At 33.4% G+C, this 12,395-nt stretch overlaps 1 non-coding gene across 1 annotated transcript; it reads left to right on the forward strand.

The window, feature by feature from the left end:
* The first annotated feature begins 564 nt into the window (after positions 1-564).
* On the forward strand, positions 565-636 carry Trnae-uuc (transfer RNA glutamic acid (anticodon UUC)). The gene has a single exon. It is a non-coding gene; the product is annotated as a tRNA-Glu (tRNA).
* The last annotated feature ends 11,759 nt before the right edge of the window (positions 637-12,395 follow it).

Below are 12,395 nucleotides of genomic sequence, written 5' to 3' on the forward strand. Positions count from 1 at the left end.
GTTTTTGAAAAAGCTTTCTAAGTAGCTTATGAAATCTTGCACAGAAATTTAATAATTTTAAAACTTCTGGCATTGATTTGAATACTTATCAATCACAAATAAATAACACGTAACTACTTTTATTCTTGTTAAGAAATAGTTTTACGTGGATTTTATGGCTTAAAATATGATTTGCTTGTTCAATCCACCAAATGTTGCAGCTGAAGCCATCCCATTGCTATTTATTCTTCGACAACATTGGCAACATGGGCTAGGCACAGAAAATTATGTATATCAAGTTGACTAAGTTCAAGCTAATGAATTCAAAAATATGCTTGTGGGGAGATTTTTAATCGTTTAAGTTCAAAGAAAAAATAAGCATTAGATTTAAACTTTTTTGTACTCATTTTTCTATTCCAGTAAAATTTACACATTTTTCTGTTGAACGTTATTTTATATCAATTTTAAATTCTTTACCATCAAGCAAACATAAATAATTTGATTCCAATTAACGTTTTTCCCCATTTAAACATTCACACACTTGTAATAAGTACGTGATAGCAAATAAGGCCGAGTTGTTACTCATCCCATATGGTCTAGTGGCTAGGATATCTGGCTTTCACCCAGAAGGCCCGGGTTCGATTCCCGGTATGGGAAGTAATACTTTTTTATATTATTCTTTGCTAATTTTGCTATTTATACTTTTCAGATTTAAATAAGTTAAGAAGTGTAAAAATGCGCTTAGCAACTATATGAATGAAGTAAGCGACTGAAGCGTTATTGCTGCTATCGTGAGAACACGTGCTCGTAGTACACTCAAACGAAAACAACAACGTCGCTGCTATACTATAACAATAACTGAAGTGTTTTGAGTTTTAGAGATGATTACCTGAATTTTTGTTGTATTGTTGACAACTTATCAGCGTGCCCATTACCTTTGTTATTTATTACATTTTCTCATGCAGTATTGCTACTATTTATTTGTTGTTCAATCTTAACACAAATTTTTTCCTTGTTATTTGCTTACTTGCAATTCTCATACCATTCATTTGACTGGTGATATTAAGAGTTGTAGCATAACTGCTAATAATTTGTCATTTAGTAGAGGTGAACTGACGTTCTACCCTATTAAAAGGTCATATGATGTTTCAGGATGATGATTCAATCGTGATTAGAATCACTCTCACGGTTCCGACGGGGTTGCTCCTGCCTGGGACTAGTGACTGAACTGATGGCCCCAATTGACCAACTTCATATAAAATAAATTCCAAGGTATATATAAATGATAAATTAAATTTATTTAATTAAAGTTGTCGAAATATGTAAGTACGTAATTATTAGAATTCACTTGTGTGTGTAGTGTTTTTTTACTGACTTTTTGACGTTAAAATACTTCGGGAGACATTGAAAACATCGAAAGCTGTTTTTCGTCTTAATCTTTTGTTTTTTTCTTTTTTAATTCAACTAATTTTAATTAATTTCGCAGTGTTTAAAAATTGAAATGTTCCATAAAAAAAAGAAACCAATTAGTTTAGTGGCTTACAGAAAGATAGCAAAGAGTGGTTTTTTAGCTAAATGAAGAACTATTGATAGCGATAACTCTATTTTTTGAGAGCTGAGAATGGATACTGTTTTGACATTTCTGTTCAGTTATCGTTCAACCGCAAAGCAACCTTCCAAATTGTAGAAATTTAATTTGAAATTTTGAATTTGTTGAAGAAAACGATGAAATCATTGTACAAAAATTAATTCTCACTTCTTCTTCCCATTTTTTGACAGGCATCTAAGTGTGGGATAGTGTGAGTATTTGGTATTTTTCTTTGAGCGTATTGGCGGGATTGCATGCCAAATTAGAATTTTTATGGTAACATTAAAAATAATAGGAAAAAATGCAAATATCTTTAATTTGGAAAATTTACAATAAAAAATATTTTAAATATATTTCTTAACTTGTAATAAAGTTATTTACTGAGAAATATCTGAATTTTTACGTAATTTTAAATACTTTCTAGGAAATTCAATAATTTTTTATGCAATCACTTTTTATAAAGGAGCGTTTTGGAAGAAGGTGATCTCAGTCGTGGGCATTTTTTGACAATCGACTGAGAGAGAATATATATATTACAATGGCCACAGTGTCTATTCCCAGTCGTTGTCAGCTTGTTGATCTTCGTCCTTCGACTACGTGAAACATTTTACATAAGGATCTAGCTTACATAACTATGAAATACAGCAGGCGCAAGAATTGAAGCCAAATGATCACCATTTGCATCCCATTTTTGCCGGATATTATTTAAATAAAAATAAATGCCGTGAAATTAACACATAACAGGCAGACAAAGAAAGAGGGAAATATCTGAGAGAGAATGAGAGAGAGAGAGAATGAATGATTATAAGTATATTTAAATAGGTTCACAACATTTGCAGAGAATACAAATACACAAAATTTACAAAAAAACGGAGAAGGGTCGACCGGTGTAGGTAAACGCCGGACACAAACCGTGGCAACAACGCGCACTACTCCGAGCGTTTATCACCCGCACAAACGTAGCGATTCCAGGACCGCTGCAACGGCACAAAATACCGCAAGGTAATACCAATAAATCCGACGCCGCAATGGATAGTACTTTATAGTATGCACAAGCACTAGCCGGGAAACGGAAATAAGCGCCAACAAGTAAGCACCAAAAAAACGCCAAAAAATTAGGACCAAAAAAGTCCCAAACAGTAGACACCAAGGAAATATAACGCCAAAAAGTAGGCACCAAAAATATATTTCCTACAAGTTTGCACCAACAAATAAGCGCCAAAGAGTTGGCAGTGTTATTTCTCACTAGAAATTAGCAACCACAAGGAAAAACTCAGGAAAAATAGCCTAAAGTCTATCTAAGATATATATAAGGTATACCTCTCTCTCTCCTTTTCCTCTACGTTATATCTTTTTTCTCTCTCGAGGAACGAAAATGCCCAAAACGTTGCGTGAAATTTTACTCTCCATTCTCGCTCGTTCATCGCCGCCTAAGAAGTTTCACTTCAAAAAAATCGATCCAACAACATTTCTGCTTTATATTATTATTTTAAGTTCTTAAGTTCTTAAAAAACACCCTTCATGATGTCGAAAAATGTTTTTGTCTATGGAGTTCATTTGCTTGCAATATATTTTCCCTGAAGAAGATAATCCTTTTTTTAAACTGAATCATTTGATTGGTAAATATGATATTTTTTAAACGAACATTAAATTACTCACTATTTTCACATGAAGTCTATTTCGATATTTTTATTCAATACATCTCTGAAAATTTTTTCTCAGTAGATGCAAAAAGAAATTAACTAAGTTAACATACACCTGTGTTGAAAATAATAGTAGAGTGTCGAAGTACGAATTTTAACTATTTTTTATATTTATAATAATTTTTCAGAACAGAAACCATATAACTCATGGCTCCAAACTTTGTATAAAATTCACAAAAAAATTAAAGAAATTTCCAACTAAAATTTAAACTCTTTACGCTGGGTACGCACTTTTATAGCCCATATAGTAGTAGTTCTTCTTCTTCTTAATTGGCGCTATAACCGCTTTTCGCGATTTTGGCCGAGTCAGTCGCCAGTCGTTTCTTTCTCGTGCTAACCGGCGCCAGTTGGACACACCAAGTGAAGCCAAGTCCTTCTACACCTGATCTTTCTAACGCAGAGGAGGCCTTCCTCTTCCTCTGCTACCACCAGCTGGTGCCGCATCGTATACTTTCAGAGCCGGAGCGTTTGTATCCGTTCGGACAACATGACCCAGCCAGCGTAGTCGCTGGGTCTTTATTCGTTGCGCTATGTCTATGTCGTCGTAAAGCTCATACAGCTCATCGTTCCATCGCCTGCGATATTCGCCGCTGCCAACGTGCAAAGGTCCAAAAATCTTACGCAGAATCTTTTTCTCGAACACTCCAAGCGTCGCTTCATCGTATGTTGTCATCGTCCACACTTCTGCGCCATACGTTAGGACGGGCATGATGAGAGTCTTGTAGAGTGTTAGTTTTGTTCGTCGAGAGAGGACTTTACTGCTCAGTTGCCTACTTAGTCCAAAGTAGCACTTGTTGGCAAGAGAGATTCTACGTTGGATTTCAAGGCTGACATTGATATCGGTGTTAATGCTGGTTCCTAAATACACGAAGTCTTTTACAACGTCGAAATTATAACTGTCAACAGTGACGTGGGTGCCGATACGTAGTAGTTAATTACAAAATGCAATTTTCAAGTGGCGCAAAATTCTCCTTGCTTTTTGAGATATTTTTTTTGCTGAATTGTTGAGTTTTATCTTTTATATGAAAATACTTCGCGCCACGTGCTTTAGGTGGGAAAAAATTCTCCATGCCGCATGCAAAAGTAAAATCAAAATCAATCAATTGTAAAATATTCGTAACACGTCTTTTCCTGCTCGGCTGCCTAAGCTTAAATTTTAGCTGCTAACTTCCGCAACAAAGTAAAGTAAATTTTGTCGTACATTTTTGTCTCGAATTGAACATCTGCCGATATTTATTTCATCTGCAGATGAAATATTTTTTGGTTGTATGCCAACACAATTATTCCAGAAAAGGTAAAGTCACATTAAAAAAGTTTGCCAACTAAGTAAATAAGCACACAGACACATATAAAAATTCACGCCGCATTCTCGTCGAGTTAAACTTCACAACACATTTGGCATTCAAAGGATTAAAAAGTGGATATGAGTACAAATGTCCGCAAGCATTTTCATTATCACGTTAGCACAAGCGCGGACAAAGCAAAAACTACTAAAATTTCGAAAACAAGGAAATTGGTATGTGTAGTAAAACAACAAAAAGAAAAAAAAAAACCTATCATATATTAGAATACACGAATATGCAAAAACGTGCAGCACCGGCAAAAAGCAGCGAGATCCTGAGCCCTGGTCAACTGCTGGATGTGTTTTAAGCGCAAGCATATTTTGCGACGCTTGTGGAAATGTAAATGCACGTACGAGCTGGCACATATGCATGCATGAGTATGCAGCGTAAAAGCTATTAAAAAACATAGAGAAATAGAAGATGGATTAAGGTAGAGGTGTGGTAAAATCGTGTCCGAGAAAGTTCTCTAACTGGCTTTGTTTAGTCATTTACAACGAGATGTGTGCATTTTTTCCTGGTTTTTCTTTTTGTTGTGCTGGCGAACGTGGCGTTTACACAAATTGTCAAATCCTTTTAAAACTTTACTGCGCGTAAACTACAAATACGTACACCTGTGCGTGCAATAATAGCAGTTCGTCATATTGTAAGTTTTACTATTTGGTTATTTTAAAAAAAATTTTTTTAATTTTTATAAAAATGTAGTTCATATTACAAGAGAATCCATTAAGCATGAACGTTTGAAAATGTGTACAAAATTAAAAAAAAAAAGTAAAAAAATGTATGCAAAAAATTCATACTTTTTTGTTAGACTTTCATAAAAGTACATATTACGTCAAAAACCATGTAACTGAAAGTTTCAAACTTCATAGAAAGTATATTTTTTTAATTGACTTAAACATTTTTTTAACGGTGTTACGTATTTTCTTCTATATAATTTTTTTATGAGGAAAAAATGCGCATGACCGCCAGCAAAAAACAAACAAAAAATTATCAAAAATCAACGCGATTTTAGAGCCACTTGAAACTTGCACTTTAGAAGGTATACCAAATATAATATTTTTTAGAAATTCTGAAAAAGTTTGCAATTTTGATGGAAATTTGTTAAATTTTTTAAAATTCGTGCAAAGTCAGATATTTTGGATTGTATGGTTTTTGTTGTTGCATGAAATATATTTTTATAAAAAAACAATAAACAATCGACTAAATAAAAATAAGTTTAAAATAATATAATAAATTAAAATAAATTTAAAGAAAAATATTAAAATGGCGTACTTAGGTTTTTTAGAAAATCTGAAAAAGTTTGAAATTTTGATGGAAATTTGTTAAATATTTTGAAATTCGTACAAAGCCTGAAACTTTGAGTTGTATGTTTGTTGTTGTTTTACGAACTATATTTTTTATAAAAAAAATATAATGGGTGTTTTTTTAAGGGCTATAGGAAAGTTTTTCAGAAAACACACGTACAATTCAAAAAAATGTATGAAATTTTTATTTAAATCGATTGTACAGTCCATATAATTGAATGTTTGAAGATTATTTTATGCAAATGTTGACCGCGACTGCGCTTCAAATGGTCCATCCGCTTAGTCCAATTTTGGCATACTCTTTCCAATGCTTTAACCGGTATCTCACATATTAATGCTTTAATGTTGTCTTTCAATGCGTTAATTGAAGCAGGCTTGTCTGAATAGATATGAGCTTTGACATAGCCCCACAAAAAATAATCTAAAGACGTTTTATCGCACGGTCTGGGTGGCCAATTGACAGATTGACAGGTCCCGAACGTGAAATAAAATGTCCACCGAACTCGCCTCTCAACAAGTCCATTGTTACGTGTGCTGTGTGGCATGTGGCACCGTCTTGCTGAAACCACATGTCATGCAAGTCAAGCTCTTGCCTTTTGGGCAAAAAAAAAGGTGGATATCATTTCACGGTAGCGCTCACCATTCACAGTTACGTAACGATTCGCAGCATCTTTGAAGAAGTACGGTCCAATGATACCTCCAGCCCATAAATCGCAGCAAACTGTGACCTTGTGACCTTTTCTGGATACATTGGTAGCTCTTGTAATTTCTCTGGCTGATTTTCACTCCAAAATCGACAATTATGCTTATTTATGTACCCATTGATCCACAAATGAGCTTCGTCGATCACAAATTTTCGATGAAAAAAGTGGATCTTCGGCCAACTTTCCAAGAGCCCATTCACCAAAAATTCTGCTTTGGTGTAGGTCGTTCGGCTTCAATTCTTCCACCAGCTGTATTTTGAAAGGCTTCATATGAAAATCCTTTCGCAAAATTTTCCACGTTGTTGAGTAACAGAGGCCCAATTGCTTCGAACGGTCATCATTTACACCGGCCGATGCAGCTGCGATATTTTCTTCAGTTCGCACTCTACGTAAGGGTGTTGGTGCTTTGATGTCCAATAATGTAAATTTGGTTCTAAATTTAGTACAATAGCTCGAATACCCGCTTCAGTGGGTCGATTAAACTGACCTTAAAATGGAAGAAGCGCGCGATAAACTTTCTTAACAGAACACGCATTTTTATAATAAAATTCAATGATTTGAAAGCGTTGCTCGTTTGTAAGACGATTCATGGTTATATTATAGACCAAACTGAAGATGTTTGACAGTGAAGCAAAACGCGAAACGTGCGTCAGCTGTTTAAACTAACTGTTTAAAATGATAATAGCTAAAAAAGCACCGGTTACAAATAAATTAAATAAAAATAATAAAATTGTGTTCTTGGAATTTTTTTTAGAAATTCTGAAAAGATTTTAAAATTTTGAAGGAAATTTTTTAAAATTTTTTAAAATTCGTACAAACTAATATATGAAATTTTGAATTGTATGGTTTTGGTTGTTGTACGAACTATTTTTTTATAAAAAACAATAATAAATACAACAAAAAAAAATAATCATTTAAAAATCAAAATTAAAATAAAGTAAATAAAAAATAATTATATAGTCAAAACATGGCAATATGTCTCGCTGCTATTATTGTGAAGATAAGTGTAGGCCTGTTCACTGTACTTTGATTTGCATGAGTTTGTGTAAGTTTGTGACTTGAATGAAAACAAAAGGTATTATGAGTTTTGCCTTAACGAGTTAAAAATAATAAGAATAAAAAATAAATAAAGTCTAATTTAAACTTCAAAGAATTTATTAAATATTTTTATAAAAAAAAATTCATTGCGTATTTTGATCAAGAATTCATTAAATATTTTTGTTATTTTTCATTTTTTTATATATTCGTTCTTTTTATTTTATTTTTTTATAGAAATATTTAATGAATTCTTAATCAAAATAAGAAATAAAATTTGGCAGGAATCTTGTAAAAGTGTAAAGCAATCCCTTTTTCAAAACTTTCCAAAAGTCCGCATTCTGGTCACAAACCTTTCATTTATATATACTTTTCTTCACATCAGAACTGTTTCAAATACATTCGTTTTGAGACTACTTGTTCGATAAGAAAGCTAACCAAATTTATTATAAATGTATTAGCTGGAAAAAGATTTGAACAAAAGATTAGAACAAAAATCTCAACAAAAGAGCTTTCATTACTACCACAATTTGTTTCAAAAAACTTTCACACTGAGTTTACTTAGAAAAGGTTTCGTAATTTGAATAGCAGCATCAAAATTGTTACTAAGCTGCTGAAACAGTGAGAGAGAGTTATGATGCGGAACATAAAAAAGCTTTCATTTCAATGAAGAAAAGCTTTCATAATCATCATCTCATACATAACTAAATTAGCAGTAATAGAAAGAAAAGTATGAATTTAAAAATTTTAAGCTGAACTTTGGTCAAATTCTATTGATTTCCATTTTGAATGCTGTATACGTTTTATGGGAATCTTTCCATGGTAGACACATGCATTTGGACGTTTTTCTTTCTTCTACAAAAGCGCTTTACTTATTTTTCTAAGATTTTTACGCTACATACCTGAAGCAGAGTTTGAACATAGTGACTACCGATGACTTACTAATGTCGTATATGCAAGTAGGTTCATTAAAGTTACCAATCATTAGAGTTAGAATTTAACTGACATCTGCACATCGCCTGATTATACCATTCCGTATTTTAAACAAGCCTTCTTGTGCGAGAGCTCTAACACATTTTCACTAGGAAGCTTTGTATAGAAACTTCATTAAAAATAGAGCTAAAAAACTTAAAAAAAACTTATAAAATTATGCAACAAAGAATGTTTTAAAATATTCTTTCAGATGATATAAGTTCAACATACAGCTTTAATCCAACTGAAAAATAGTTTAATTTTCAGTGGACAGGCGAATGTAAATAAACTAAAGGTGTATTAAGAAGCTTTTGAGAAAATATTTTAGGACATTTATTATTTAAATTAACTAAAATTGCATAAAAATACTTTCACTTCGACTCCTTTTTCTTTAAAAAACTGGAAAACTTTTTCTTTTCCTTTTTCTAAAAGAGCTTTCATTTCCTTAGTTCCCCTGTGAAAGCTTCCCCAAAAATGTGTATGAGAAACTGCAATTAAACACTTTAAATATTCGAAAATGGCGAAAGTTTATTAAATACTCGAAAATGGTCAAACTTTATAATTTCTAAGCGTTTGCTTTTCAGAAAAATGTATCCCTTTTTAAACTGGAGCATCGTAATTATTTTTTAGAGGTAATCTTCTTACAACTGCATTGAAATTGAGCTTTCAAGTGGAAAAACGATTTCATATCAATGTACGTAGATTTGACTATTAGGTGCGCAACTAAGTTCCCGCTGTTTGTCAATAAATACCGCCAGCAGTGTGTGCTAGTTGGTTCTAACATGACCTAAACGTCATAAACCAAGCTTAGACTTATGGAAAGCAAACTGCCTCGATACATTACTGATTTTGTATTGGTATCATATACTTTTGGTTTTGTGAAAATGCCTGATTTTGTGCCTTTCATTCGCAAAAAAAGGCGGCTGAAGCGCATCGAGAGCTACAAAAATTTTATGGAGATGCTGCTTTAAGTGAAACAACGTGTCGAGATTGGTTCCGTCGCTTCAAAGACGGTGGTTTTAATGTTGACAACCGTCCCGTCCGCGTGAAGGAAGGCCAAAAACCTTCGAAGACGCTGAATTGGAGGCATTGCTGAATGAGGATAAGTGTCAAACGCAAGAAGAGCTTGGTTCAGTATTAGGAGTTACCCGCCAATACATTTCCAAGAAACAGGGAACTCGTGTTCCTTATGAGTTAAAACTAAGAGATGTTGAACGTCGTTTTTTCGCCTGTGAACAACTGCTCCAGCGGCAAAAAAGGAAGGATTTTTTGCATTACATCGTGACGGGTGATGAAAAATGGACTCATTACAGAAATCCAAAGAAAAGAAAGTCATGCTTCTACGTCGTCGCTCGGCCTCAAGTTGCCAAACTCGTGAAAACCTACCTGGAAACACTGAAATGGGAAATCCTACCCGCCCGCCATATTCTCCAGGTATTGCACCGTCCGCTTATCACCAGTTCCGTTCGATGGCACATGATCTAGCTGACCAGCAGTTCCATTCATAGGAAGACATCAAAAAATGGCTTGATCCGTGGATAGCTTCAAAAGATGAACAGTTTTACAGCGACGGTATACGAGATCTACCAGAAAAATGGGAAAAAGTATTAGCCAGTGATGGGCAATACTTTGAATGATTCACTTGTAACCATTTTTTCAGAATAAAGTAGTATTTTGATCAAAAAAACAGCGAGAACTTAGTTGCACACCTAATAAATCAAAGCTAAATTAGAAAGCTTTTCTTCCCAGAATATTGCTGAAAAATTTCGCAAGCGAGGTTTCACCTTAGTGAAGTACAGTTTTTTGTACAGTTCTCACAAACTAATTTTAACTGAATCTGTATTAAATCATTCTCACTTGCATCGCTCTCACTTTTTTTTACTATTTTTTATTTCTTTTTCTAAAGAGTTTTGACTTCCATAGTTCTAATAATTAAGTTTGTCGAGTGAAGCTAAGTGGAGATAAATTTAAGTGAAGTACTCAAAATAACTTGAAAATGCATTAAATCTGCATTAAAATATTTAGTACCTTTTTAAAATGTTTAATTTTTAAATTTAACTTATTATAATTTTATTTAAATTATAAATTTTTTGTTCCCTTTTCTGTTAGAGCTTTCACATACTCAAATCACCTATGAAAGTTTGCTGAAAAAATTCATATGAGAAATATGAGTAAGCTTTCACTGCGCCAAAGCTTCATATGAGAGTTTGCCAACTACGGTGAAAGTTGCCTAAAATGGTATGCGCTCAGAACCAGAGGATTTTTCCACATGGTTGGAAATGTATGGCCTCTATACATGGATGCGGAAGAGTATATTTCTTAGAATACATTTACGCTTTCTTTTTAATTTTTATAGACAAGTTGGCATAAAGCTAAATTTCTACAGTTGCCGGATTTAAATCTAAAGGATGTGTGCAAATGAACGATTACTTTTTTTGCAGTTTTTTATGTGGCTATACAGCTTACAGTTATTTGTGTGTATGTGTTTTGGTGCTGTGTCGCTTGTCCAAAAAGTTTGCCATTATAAATGACCAAGGCGTGTCTCGTTACTCACACTTTCACGCAGTGTTGATGTAAATCAGCTTACTAGTGTGAGTACAGCGGGCACAACAAAAGGGCACATAGACTTGTACACTTATACATATGTACTTGCATGCATACATACATCCCTACATACACACACACACATACATACATACATTCATACATGCTTTCAAATGAATATAAAAACAATGCCCACTTACTTCAGTTGACTTTAATGCCCCACACTGACCCATGCATGTGAATCAGTGCACTTATGTATGTGTGTGTGCATGTATTTATTGTATATGCATGCATGCACATTTTCATTTAGAATACACTACAGTCGAATTAAATTTTGTGCAATGCAGGCGTTTGTATGGGGAGAGTGGGCGTGGGGGTGCAGCTACTTTTGAAAGAAAAAAATTGCTACACGGATGCTTTTTGTTTGGATGCTACATAACTATGTTCACACCGATGTACGTACATATGTTCGCTTATTTGTGGGCAGTTAGTTTGGTGTTGAAGTTGCAAGTGTTGTGCAATATTTTTACTGGTTTGCTGGGTCTGGCTGACTGGCTGGAATGAAAATGTCCCCAACAGACAATTTAATTAAAATTTCTTTGGTAATATTTTGTTTTTCTTTTTGCAGCCAAGTTGTCTTTGCTGGCCTAGTAGTGTGTGTGTGTGTGAATGTTTTTAATGTTTGTGAGTAATAGACATGTTTTTTTTTATTAAAAGTGTAGGAAAAGCAAGTCAGCCGTGTATAGTAACGAGGGCAATAGTTACCTAAAATTAAAAGAAAAAAAAATTTACCAAATTTTTTACTAAGAAAATAAGTATATATATTATATTTATGCTTGTGGTCAGCTAATTAGAAACGTGCTATTGTTGTTGTTATTCAGCTTTTTAATTATAACAAAAATGTAGTGCATTCGTTATATGGAGAAATTAGGCAACGCTGTCCGGGGAAAAAATAATTAAAAATAAATGAGAAATTCGAACCACTTGAAAGATGTAACTTTTCTTTGTTATTCAGCTTTTTAATTATAACAAAAATGTAGTGCATTCGTTTATATGGAGAAAATAGGCAACGCTGGCTGGGGAAAAACTTATTAAAAATCAATGGAAACTTTCAGAATTAAAGGAATTGAAACTTTAATTCATATGATATTTGCAGTAGAATGATCTATATTTTTTATAAAATTTTTTTGAAAATTAAAATAAAACTAAAGAAAAGTAGTAAA

Source organism: Anastrepha obliqua, chromosome 4 (assembly GCF_027943255.1).
Source record: "Anastrepha obliqua isolate idAnaObli1 chromosome 4, idAnaObli1_1.0, whole genome shotgun sequence".
Classification (NCBI taxonomy): Eukaryota; Metazoa; Arthropoda; class Insecta; order Diptera; family Tephritidae; genus Anastrepha; species Anastrepha obliqua.